The sequence below is a fragment of the Myotis daubentonii genome, chromosome 1, assembly GCF_963259705.1.
Source record: "Myotis daubentonii chromosome 1, mMyoDau2.1, whole genome shotgun sequence".
NCBI classification, from domain to species: domain Eukaryota; kingdom Metazoa; phylum Chordata; class Mammalia; order Chiroptera; family Vespertilionidae; genus Myotis; species Myotis daubentonii.
In genome coordinates this window covers 153353691-153365292 of record NC_081840.1, presented here as the reverse complement: position 1 = coordinate 153365292, position 11602 = coordinate 153353691, and the positions used below count along the sequence as shown (strand labels likewise).

The following is an 11602-nucleotide window of genomic DNA, read 5'->3' as shown; positions in this document are numbered from 1 at the left end:
TGAGCATGTTTTCATATGTCTCTTGGCCTTCTGTATGTCCTCTTTCAAAAAGTATCTATGTAGGTCCATTTCCCATTTTTTTATTGTGTTGTTTATCTTCCTTTTGTTAAGTTATATGATTCCCTGTAAATGTTGGACATTAAACGCTTTTTGGATTTAATATTGGCAAATATGTTCTCCCATGAAGTGAACCTACTTCTTGTTTTGGTGATGGTTTCTTTCTATCTTTCTTTTTTTTTTTTCAATGTCTCCCCATTCATAATACAGACCAGGTAAAGAGCCTGAGCTGAGGTGTATATGGGGCAAGTTTACTCTGCCTCCTATTTCTGTACAGTCAGTGTAAGAACACAGCCTGTGGTAAGAACCACGAGGCCTGGTTTCTTTTGCTGTGAAGAAGCTTTTTATTTTAATGTTGTCCCATTTGTTCATTTTCTCTTTAGTTTCCATTGCCCTAGGAGCTGTATTGGTTAAGATATTGCTTCAGCATATGTCTGAGATTTTGTTGCTGATGGATTCCTCTAATATTTTTTATGGTTTCCCATCTTATATTTAAGTCCTTTATCCATTTTGAGTTTATTTTTGTGTATGGTGTAAGTTGGTGGTCTGGTTTCATTTTTTTTTTGCATGTATCTGTCCAATTTTCCCAACATCATTTATTGAAGAGACTATCTTGACTCCATTTTAAGTTCTTGCTTCCTTTGTCAAATATTAATTGAGCATAGTGGTTTGGGTTGATTTCTGGGTTCTCTATTTTATTCCATTGGTCTATATGTCTGTTCTTGTGCCAGTACCAGGCAGTTTTGAGAACATTGGCTTTGTAATACAGTTTGATATCTAATATTGAGATCCCTCCTACTTTGTTCTTTTTTTTAGGATTGCTGCAGCTATTCGGGGACATTTTTTATTCCAGATGAATTTTTAGAGAGTTTGTTTTAGGTCTGTAAATATGCTGTTGGCATTTTAATTGGGATTGCATTTATTCTATAGATTGCTTTGTGTAGTATGGACATTTTAATGATGTTAATTCTACCAATCCATGAACATGGTATGTTCTTCTATCTGTTTATGTCTTCCTCTATCTCTTTTTTTCAGTGTCCTGTAGTTTTCTGAGTAGAGGTCTTTTACCTCCTTAGTTAAGTTTATTCCTGGGTATCTTAATTTTTTTTTGGTGCAATGGTAAATGAGATTGTTTTTTTAATCTCTCTTTCTGTAAGTTCACTATTGGTGTATAAAAATGCCATAGATTTCTGGGTATTAATTTTGTATCCTGCTACATTGCCAAATTCATTTCTTAAGTCTAATAATTTTTTGATGGAATCTTTAGGGTTTTCTACATACAATATCATGTCATCTAAGAATAATGACAGTTTTACATCTTCTTTTCCAATTTGGATACCTTTTATTTCATCTTCTTGTCTAATCGCTATGGCTAGCAATTACAGTACTATGTCAAACAGGAATGGTGAAAGTAGGCATCCCTGCCTTGTTCCTCTTCTGAGGTGAAATGGTTTTAGTTTTTGCCCATTGAATATGATGTTGGCTGTAGGTTTGTCATATAAGGCATTTATTATGTTGAGATATGGTCCCTCTATTCACACTTTGCTAAGGGTATTTATCAAGAAAGGGTGTTGGATTTTGTCAAATTCTATTTCTGCTTCAAATGATATGACTATGTGATGTTTAGCTCTCAATATTTTTATGTGATGTATCATGTTTATTGATTTGCAGATATTGTAACATCCTTGCATCCCCAGGATAAATCCTAGTTGGTCATGGTGTATGATCTTTCTGAATTAGTACTCTTCCAATTTGATAGAATTTTTTTTGAGGATTTTGGCATATATGTTCATGAGGGATATTGGTCTCCAATTCTCTTTCTTTGTGTTTTCTTTGTGGTTTTGTTATTAGGGTAATACTGGCTTCATAGAATGAGCTTGGAAATGTTCCTTACTCTTGAATTTTTTGGAATGGTCTTAGGAGGATAGGTTTTAGTTCTGCTTTGAATGTTTGGTAAAACTCTCCTGTGAAGCTGTCTTGCTCTGGGTTTTTGTTTGCTGGAAGCTTTTTGATGACTGCTTCAATTTCCTCCATAGTTATTGGCCTATTGAGATTTTTAGATTCTTCCTGATTGAGTTTTGGAACATTGTATTTTTCTAGGAATATTTCCATTTCCACTAGGTTGTCTAGTTTGTTGGAATAGAGTTATTCATAGTATTTTTTACAATTCTTTGTATTTCTGTGGGGTCTGTTGTTATTTTACCTCTTTCATTTCTGATTTTGTTTATTTGGGTCCTCTCTCTTTTCCTCTTGGTAAGCCTGGCTAGAGGTTCATTAATCTTATTTATCCTTTCAAAGAACCAGCTGTTGGTTTCATTGATCTTCCGTATTGTTTTTTTGTTTGTTAGTTTTCATCACACATCTGTGTGTCTTTATGTCATTTATTTCTACTCTTATATTTATTACCTCCTTCCTTTGCTAACTCTGGGCTTTTCTTGTTGCTCTCTTTCTAATTCTTTAAGTTGTAGAGTTAGATAATTTATTACCATTTTTTTCTTGTTTTTTGAGGTAGGCCTGTAGAGCTATAAACTTCCCTCTCAGGACTGCTTTCACTGTGTTCCATAAATTTTGGATTGTTGTTTCTTCATTGTCATTCATTTCCACGATGTGTTTAATTTCTTCTTTGATCCCTTTGGTAACCCAATCATTGTTTAATGGCATGCTATTCAGCTTCCAAGTGTTTGAATTTTTTGATTGTTTTTATTGTCATTTATTTCCAATATTATGTACTTGTGGTCTGAGAAGATGCTTGATATGAGTGCAATATTCTTGAATTTGGAGAGACTTTGCCTGTGAACCAATATGTGGCCTATTTTTGAACATGTCCCATGTGCATTTGAGAAGAATATATATTCTGTGGCTTTGGGGTGAAATGATCTGAAGATGTCAATTAAGTCCATCCAATCTAGTGAGTCATTTAGGATTGCTGTTTCTTTGCTGATTTTTTTGTGTAGATGATTTATCCAGTGATGTCAGTGGTGTATTAAAGTCCCCTACAATGATTGTATTGTTGTCAATCTCTCCCTTGATATCTTCCAGGATTTTTTCTTATGTATTTGGGTGCTCCTGCATTAGGTGCATATATGTTTACCAGGGTTATAAACTCTTGTTGTATCAACCCCTTTAGTATTACGTAGTAACCTTCCTTATCTTTTGTTATGGCCTTTGCTTTGAAGCATATATTGTCAGATATAAGTATTGAGCATTGCTACCCTAGCTTTTTATTTTTCATTTCCATTTGCCTGGAAGATATTTTTCTCTTTCTTCGCTTTCAGTCCATGTGAGTCTGTGTTCTGAGGTGAGTCTCTTGTAGACAGCATATATATGGTTCATGTTTTATTATCCATTCAGCCACTTGATGTCTTTAGATAAATAATAAGCCATTTACATTTAAAGTTATTATTGATAGGTACTTGTTTGTAGCCATTTTTATTTTTTGCGCTTGTGTTCCTTCTCTATTTTCTTCTTCTTTTTACACCAGTCCCTTTAGCATGTCTTGCATTGCTGGCTTGGTATTGACAAACTCCACTACCCTTTTTTTGTCTGTGAAGTTTCTTATTTTCTCTTCAATTTTGAATAATAGCCTTTCTGGATAGAATATTCTTGGATTCAGTCCCTTGCTTTGCATCACTTTGTTAAGTTACTTCTATTCCTTTCTGGCCTGATGTGTTTCTGTTGAGAAATCATTTGATAATCTAATGGGAGATCCCTTGTATGTAACTTTTTGTCTCTCTCTCTTGCAGCCTTTAAGATCCTCTCTTTGTCCTGAATGTTTGCCATTGTAATTACAATGTGTCTTGTTATGGGTCTATTCAGTTTCATATTGTTTGACACTCTTCTGTGCTTGTGTGACTTTTTCCCCCCAAGTCAGGGAAGTTTTCTGACATTTCTTCAAATAGGTTTTATAACCCTTGTTCATCTTCATTCGGGCACCCCTATTATTTGTATGTTGATTTATTTCATGTTGTCCCAAAGCTCTCTTAGGCTCTCCCCATCTTTTTTAATTGTTTTCTCCAATTATAGTTTAGTTTGGGTGTGTTTTGCTTTCGACTTCTAATTCACTAATTTGGTCCTTCACTTCTTCTAGTCTACTGTTAAAACTTTCCATAGTGTTTTTTATTGTAGCTATGTCACTCTTTATTTTCTTTTAATTCTTATATAAGTTGATTTTTTTCATCCATCAGGTTTATGAATTGTATGACCCTTATTCTGAATTCTTTTTCTGACATAGTGCTTGCCTCTATTTCACTTACCTCCTTTTCTGGTGATTCCTCCTTTTACTTCCTTCGGGGGTTTCTTTGTCTCCCCATTTTTGCTCTCACTGAAGGATCTAGGTGTCCAGTTGTGTGTGGGTTGCTCCATTGGCAGCAGTGGCTTCTCAGGCAGCGGTTGTTCCTCAGGTGGTCACAGCAGCAGCTGCTCCTCAGTTGGTGGCAGCTCCTTGGATGGGTGTTGCTTGTGCAGCTGCTCATGCAGCTGCTTGCAGCAGTGGTGGCTCCACTGGCTGGCAGGGGTGGGCTGCTCGGTGTGGCTGCTGCTCCTAGGACAGGGGCAAGCTGCTCACACAGCTGTTGGTCTTTGGATGGGACTGGGCTGCTTGAAGCTGCTGCTCCTTGGACTGGGACAGACTGCACGTGACTTCTGCTCCTCAGATGGCAGTGGGCTGCATGTGCAGCTGCTGCTCCTCAGACAGGGGTGCGCAGCTCATGCGGCTGCTTCTCCTCAGAAAGAAGTGGGTTGCTCACATGGCTGCTGCTCATGTGGTTGTGGCACTCTGAACTAAAGCCTTTGGATTGGCCAGAGGTGAGTGCACTTCAGAACTCACAGGAATCAGTGGCTAGAGTGGCTGGAGTCTTGGTGTTCATGGGACTGCAGCCAAGGTGGCAGGTCCCTGGCGGGGGTGGCTGTAGAATCCCAGATGGTGTCTTAGGGCACCCTGGGTGGAGGCAAGGCTGGGCTCCCAGTCACAGCAGCTCTCCCCTTCAAGAAGGCATGGCCTCTGAAGTAGCCTGGGACTACTTTGGGACTGTTTGCAATCATTGCAAAGGCTGCCTGGCTAGGTAAGCCCAGTCCTCCTTCCCCTGAAAGTCCTGCAGGATCTAACAGTCCCTCACTCACAAACACACACACACACACACACACACACACACACACACACACACACACCACATGTCCACACACTCCCCTTATGCTCCCTCAGTTACTCATGCTCTCTCCCTCACTGCTGCCATCTTCCTGCCTCTGTAGTTGGGCCTGGAGTATTATTGACGCATTTGTGGATGGAGTCTCCTCTCTGGGTGTCTGGTTATGTGGCTCACTCTCTACTACATTGACCAAAAAGGACAGAATGCAACTTGACAAGACATGACAGAAAGGGAACAAAACACAAATGCACTCACGACACCTATAACCCCAATATAAGTATCACCAGAGAAAAGAGAATTAGGGGAGAGAAAAGAGAGCACAAATGATATCAAGGAGAGAAAAAATTGTAAGAGAGAAAATAACAAGTAGAAAAAGGAGGAAAAATAAAAATATATATATATATATATATATAATCACAGAACAAACAGATAAACCAACAAATGGAAACACCAAACACCCAGAAGAGAGGGTGGGGGCAGAATCTGTAGAGGCCGAGCTTATATACAGAAAGTAAGGTTAAGGAATTGGATGTATATGGGGAGGACCTCAGTTCAGTACAGAAAAAGTAGAAAGAGGATGAGTGGATAAGAAGAAAAAGAGAAAGAAAAAAAATAATTAAAAAAATTAATAGGATAAAATTATAAGAATAGAATGATGAAAAAATAATTTGAAAAGAAATAAAAACATAAACAAACAAAAAAGGAAAATAAAGAAAAAAGAGAGATAACAAAATAATAATAAAATAAAAATGAAAAAGTGAAGTGCAATTCATTTCTGCTGAGTTTTTTTTTTAATATATTTTATTGATTTTTTTACAGAGAGGAAGGGAGAGGGATAGAGAGTTAGAAACATCAATGAGAGAGAAACATCAATCAGCTGCCTCCTGCACATTCCCTACTGGGGATGTGCCTGCAACCAAGGTACATGCCCTTGACTGGAATTGAACCTGGGACCCTTGGGTCCACAGGCTGACACTCTATCCACTGAGCCAAACCAGTTAGAGCTCTGCCAAATTTTAATGCCCTATGAGGGCTGGTTTAAGATCTCCTCTTCTGTACTTTCTGCTACTTCTCAGTTTCCTGTTAGATTGTTGAAGGTCCAAGTAGTCCACTACTCCTCTGTTTGTATCTATCTCCACAGCCTTGACTGCCAGCAGAGGGTCCAATCTTCCCACTTAGCCTGTCTGCCCACTTTCAATCTTAATCTCTCAAGCAGCTGTTTCTGACAGGGTTAAGTTGGATAGGTTGCTGTATGGCTTTCCGGGACTGAACGACCTCTCTTCAGGCCAGTCCCTGAGGGACTATTCAGATTTTTTTGTGTGTGTCCTTTGTAACACTCAGGGTGTAAACTAGGTGTGGCTGTATTGGTTGCCTGGAGACTGCAGGGAGGGGCTATCTCTTCAGGAGAAAATGGCTGCTTAGGTCCCGTGTGTCAGGTATGTCTCATTGTCAGACTCCCTGCCACTATTCCTCGACCTGCTCTTTTCCCCAGACTCTACAAGTCCACATCTCTGCCTGCACCTTAGCCCCAGGTGAGTGTATTTGAAAGGTCCTATGAACTGGGTTTAGAGAATAAAAACAAGGACCAAAAAGAGAGGAAAGAGCTGCACCACTGTAAGTTTCTCTCACCCCAGCATGGCGTGGTTTGGGCAGTTGTTCAGGCTGCTCCCTCTGGGCTCAGCCTCTCGCAGCTGTGGGGTTAAATCTAGAATCCCCTGCCATCAGCAGCCCTACAGACTTCTTTTCCACAGTCAGAAGTTACACCTGTCCCAAGGGATGTAGCCTCGGTGCCGTGTGGCTTCCTTCTGACCCTCTGGCTTGAAGGTCTCACAATTCTACCTAGTCCAGATCCCTGATTTTACCATTCTCCAGGCATCCTCTGACCTTCCTGGCTGTGCATTGTCTCACCAGCTGTGTCTACTTCGTCAATTCTGGGTGGATGTTATTTGATTTAGTTTCTCCTTCTATCTGCTCTGGGATAAGGCTTGTGACATGTCTGCCTATTCCACTGTCATTTTGTCTCTCCAGAATTAATTTCTAATTTTAACTCAAACTATTCCCTTTCCCTGATAATACAAAAAAAAAAGAAAGAAAGAAAGAAAGAAAGGAATGATGAGGTCAGCCAACACCATTATGTTTTGGAATCCAAGTCCATTGCACTTGTTTCGAATTGCTTCCATTTCCCCGTGGAGGGTTCAAAAACTCCAGACACTGTTGCTTGATTAAACAGAATTTTAGTGGCTCACTTCTTAGCTGACAGTGCAGTTTCTTGGAGTGAGGTGGGGCATTCTAACTAGTTTTAGCCAATCAACCAGAACAGAAGGACACCTGTTTGTCTGGCCCTCAGCTTTCTCTTCTCATGTTATGATGATCAAGCTGAAACAAAAGAGGATGGGGCATCTGTCAGTCAGGTCATTCAAAGACTGTGTGGAGCAAACAGTGCCATGGGCCTTTGGCATGTGTTGAGGGAGGTACTCACCCCATTGTGTCACACCATGGTGACTTTATCACTGCAACTTCCCCTAATCATAACTGACAGGCGCATTGAGTGGGAGTGTGTGAGCGATTCTGTGAATTTCTGTGTGCCTGTGGGCCGTGTGGTCTGCTTGTGTAGAGTGGAACAAAATCTCAAGGATGGAAAGGAAGCTGGAGGAAAAGGTTTGCTCTATAGAATCAACCACTAGACACCCTCTACTCTAGACAGACTGAGATGACTATATGCAAAATGACAGGTCAACTGGGATGGTTCTCAGAGGTGTCAGGCCACTGGTTGCTATGGTTCAGGTTAAAAAAATTAAAATATTTTATAAAATAATGTTTAAAAAGGGCTTTATCAGAACAAACACAGTCTTTATTGTAGCAAGTGTCTGATTATCAGAATAGACAATCTTGGGAACCAGAGTTTTGAAACTGTATTTTTTTAAAACTTTCACTATAGCTAGAAAAATGATATAGGTAAGAGGTAGTTTCAGGTCCTGTATTTCATAACTAGGTTAAAAGAAACACATAAATTGATAGTTAACAAACCAGGGAAGTGTGTGCAAATACCACGTACTATTAGAGGAATTCAGTGGGCTCATGGAAACACAGTAGGCAAATAACATGGAAGAATTTGCAGATAAAGTGATGATTGGTGACTCCTGCAGCTCCACCTGTCCAGGGTATGATCCACATCTCTATAACCAACAAAATACATGGGAGATTGAGAGTTTCAGCATGAAAAAGTAAAGAGGAAACACACAGGACACTTGTGCAACCTATATAGAACTCCTCAGTGAAAATCTGTACGTGGGGCTCCTTAAACCTAGGAATGGGCCGCAATTGCATTCCCTGAGTTGTGACTGTTGTAAGTCCACAAGACTGAAGCAAATCCATTGGACTTTCTGTTTTTAAAATCATAAATATATATGGCAATAGGCAAGGAGTGGAGACCTGAAAATATCCTTCTGGAGTTACTGATGATTGCAAGTTAGCATGTTTTATGACCTTTTTAGTTGAAAGAAAACCTTTTCTGTTGTTTCCTTTCTATTTGCTTTGAGCCCATCTTGACATATTTCATTTCCAAATGTTTTACTGATGTTTTTCCTAACACTTGTATTTTATAAATGATTGTTTCAACTCAAAAATAGTAAAAAATAGATAATCATGCTAACATATTGTGTTGTCTAATTCCATGCCTGAGGCATGCCATCATGCAATTATTCTGGTTTCACAAATCAGTATTTACCTTCTGTTCCACTTACACATATACATTTGGTAGGACATCCTAATTGGAAATGTCAAGATTTTTCAATCTAATTAGTATAATTGCTTAGACAAGAGCAGCAGAAGTATTTATTTTTTTTTAATATAAATTTATTTCCTTGATTGCCAAAAAGGCTATTGTTGATTATGTTGTCTAGGCAACCACAAGAGTGGTGGTTGTCAAGATCCTGAGTCTCTTGACATATAGAAGCATCTCTGAAGATGAAACTCTGAGAAAAATGACACGCCTTGTCCAAGGTCACTCCTGCAGCTCCATCCCGCCGGCCTGAAGCTGCAGGAGTGAATGCCCCTAACCTGAAGGACTTTATGTTTGTTTTTTCTTATATAATTTACTCCAAAAATTTGTAAACTTAGACTTCAGATTTTTCTGCTTGGATTGTGAGTCCAGTCATGCTTGAGTCAATCTCTGCTTAAACTATGTTTAAACTCAGATGGACCTTAAATTTGAATGTCCAACATAGCTCAGAATCCACTGACCTCCATGCTGCCCATGGCACTAGAAAAGATGAACATCATATGCATGTTTTATTTTGGGGGAGAAGGCAGAAAATTCAAGTAGACTGTTAAAGTGAAACTATGTTATGAGAACTTCATTTCAAAATTGCCAGTAATGTGACAGAAATTCACTAGGAAAAATTTTCTGTAAATGATTTAGTTTTAGAAACAAACTTATAAAACAATGTCTGATTGTACATTTTCTTACCAACTGCCGTTGGCCTGGAATTGCAGAGAGACAAAAAGTGTTAGGCACTTTTAATATTTTATTCCATTGATCTAATCAGGGAAGCCGGTGACTAAAAGTGAAGTAGGAGAACATATAGGTGATGTATTTCAGACTAGAGTGGTGTGACTGTTTGCTCCCAGTTCCATGAGAGGACCCTTCACCCCACCAGCTGTCTTGTGACCTGCAACTCCTCCCTGGAAGTGGAATACATCTCCTTGTTCCATTGTCATGTTGGCTGTGTGAACTTCTGGGAGTCTCTGTGATATTAAAACATACCCTTAAACTATGATTGTCTGGTTTGTCTTTTTTTAAAATATATATTTTATTGATTTTTTACAGCGAGGAAGGGAGAGGGATAGAGAGCCAGAAACATCGATGAGAGAGAAGCATCGATCAGCTGCCTCCTGCACACCCCATACTGGGGATGTGCCCACAGCCCAGGTACATGCCCTTGACCAGAATCGAACCTGGGACCCTTCAGTCCCCAGGCCAATGCTCTATCCAGTGAGCCAAACCGGCCAGGGATGTCTGGTTTGTCTTGATCTTTAGTGTTTGCCATGAGAATAATGACTTCCAGATAAAGGATGCTTTTACCTGGTTCTGGATGAGAAGCCCAGGGCAGAGTAGCAGAACCACCCTGGCACATAGCTCATGTGTGATCCCAATGAGCTCGACAAATCGTCTGTGGCAAGCCTCTGACATTTTGGGTGGTCTGGGGCATTGACACAGCTGACTGTTTGTGTCCAGAGGCCTGTGGTATCCCTTCCTCCTCTTTGACTAGACTTCAGTCACTGCCAACTCTCAGTGCTTGCTTTTGCTTTTTAATGACTTTATAATCTTACACTCTAAGTCTTTCCCATGGTCTAACCTTAGCTCAGATCTCACTTTTTTTTAAGCCAAGTTCTCTGCCTGTCTACTGGTTAGAAGAAAAAGAACTTATTTAGCATTAGGTTACCTCAGTTAGAATCCAGTTCTGGCTTGTGACCCCTTTACCTGCCTTCAAGGTCTTTATCTCCAAATTATGTATGCAAAGTTTAACTGGACCTTTTGTTGACTCTACATGTGAGTTTTGTCCAACTGTAATGAATCTCCCTTATTCACCGAACCTCACATTTAATACCAGTAGTCAGAGAATTGCAAACTTAAACGAGACAACTCCATTTTTGCCATATTTTCCATTGTATTAGTCTGTCCATTCATAAATAATGTAAACTCCTGAACCATGGGAGGATTTTCATAATTATTTTCTCCCTTGGCAATTACAGGTCACCTACTCGGTGTCCATTGTTGCTAGATTAATTGATTGATGAGACATGGGAGCCCATGAAAGCACAAGTGCTGTATGAAGATATCAGTGGAGATAGGTTTTTCTGAATAATTTTCTACCCCTCATTCCTGTGCAGCTGAGAAGATAGCCATCATCATACTGTTCTCGAAAGCTGTAAGTATTAACTGGAGACACAGAGGGGAGGGGGAGGAAATACTGATCCAGGGCCAGCAACACCTCCAAGCATTAGAAATCCACCAAGTATTTAAAAGTAGAGAAATTAGAGCAAATAAATTAATCTAGGTTGGGAGGTGGGGTTCACAATTTTGCTAGAGATCTGTCACAAATGTGTAATTCCAATGTATTCAGTAAGATCTGGTCAAGGTTTTATTAAGCTGGTGGTCCCACACCACAATTCAACAACTGGTCAACATGGTAGTAAGATTAGTGGTCATTAAGTAGCTTGCTTGTCATTAGGTAACCTTGGCTCCTCTGAGCTTGAGTTCCCCTTGCATATACTGACTCACTGATAGCTAGTTATATGTCCTTTGTGGCCTGGTACATCTCAATTGCCCTTTTCCATTAAAAGCTCAGCATTTAAGGAAGGATTATATGTGGTAAATTTGGACTATTCTATTTCTACTG

General features: G+C 39.6%; 1 non-coding gene across 1 annotated transcript; it reads right to left on the bottom strand.

Moving 5' to 3' along the window:
• Positions 1–242: 242 nt before the first annotated feature.
• On the bottom strand, positions 243–374 carry LOC132224961 (small nucleolar RNA SNORA51). The gene has a single exon (XR_009450773.1). It is a non-coding gene; the product is annotated as a small nucleolar RNA SNORA51 (small nucleolar RNA).
• Between the last annotated feature and the right edge of the window lie 11228 nt (positions 375–11602).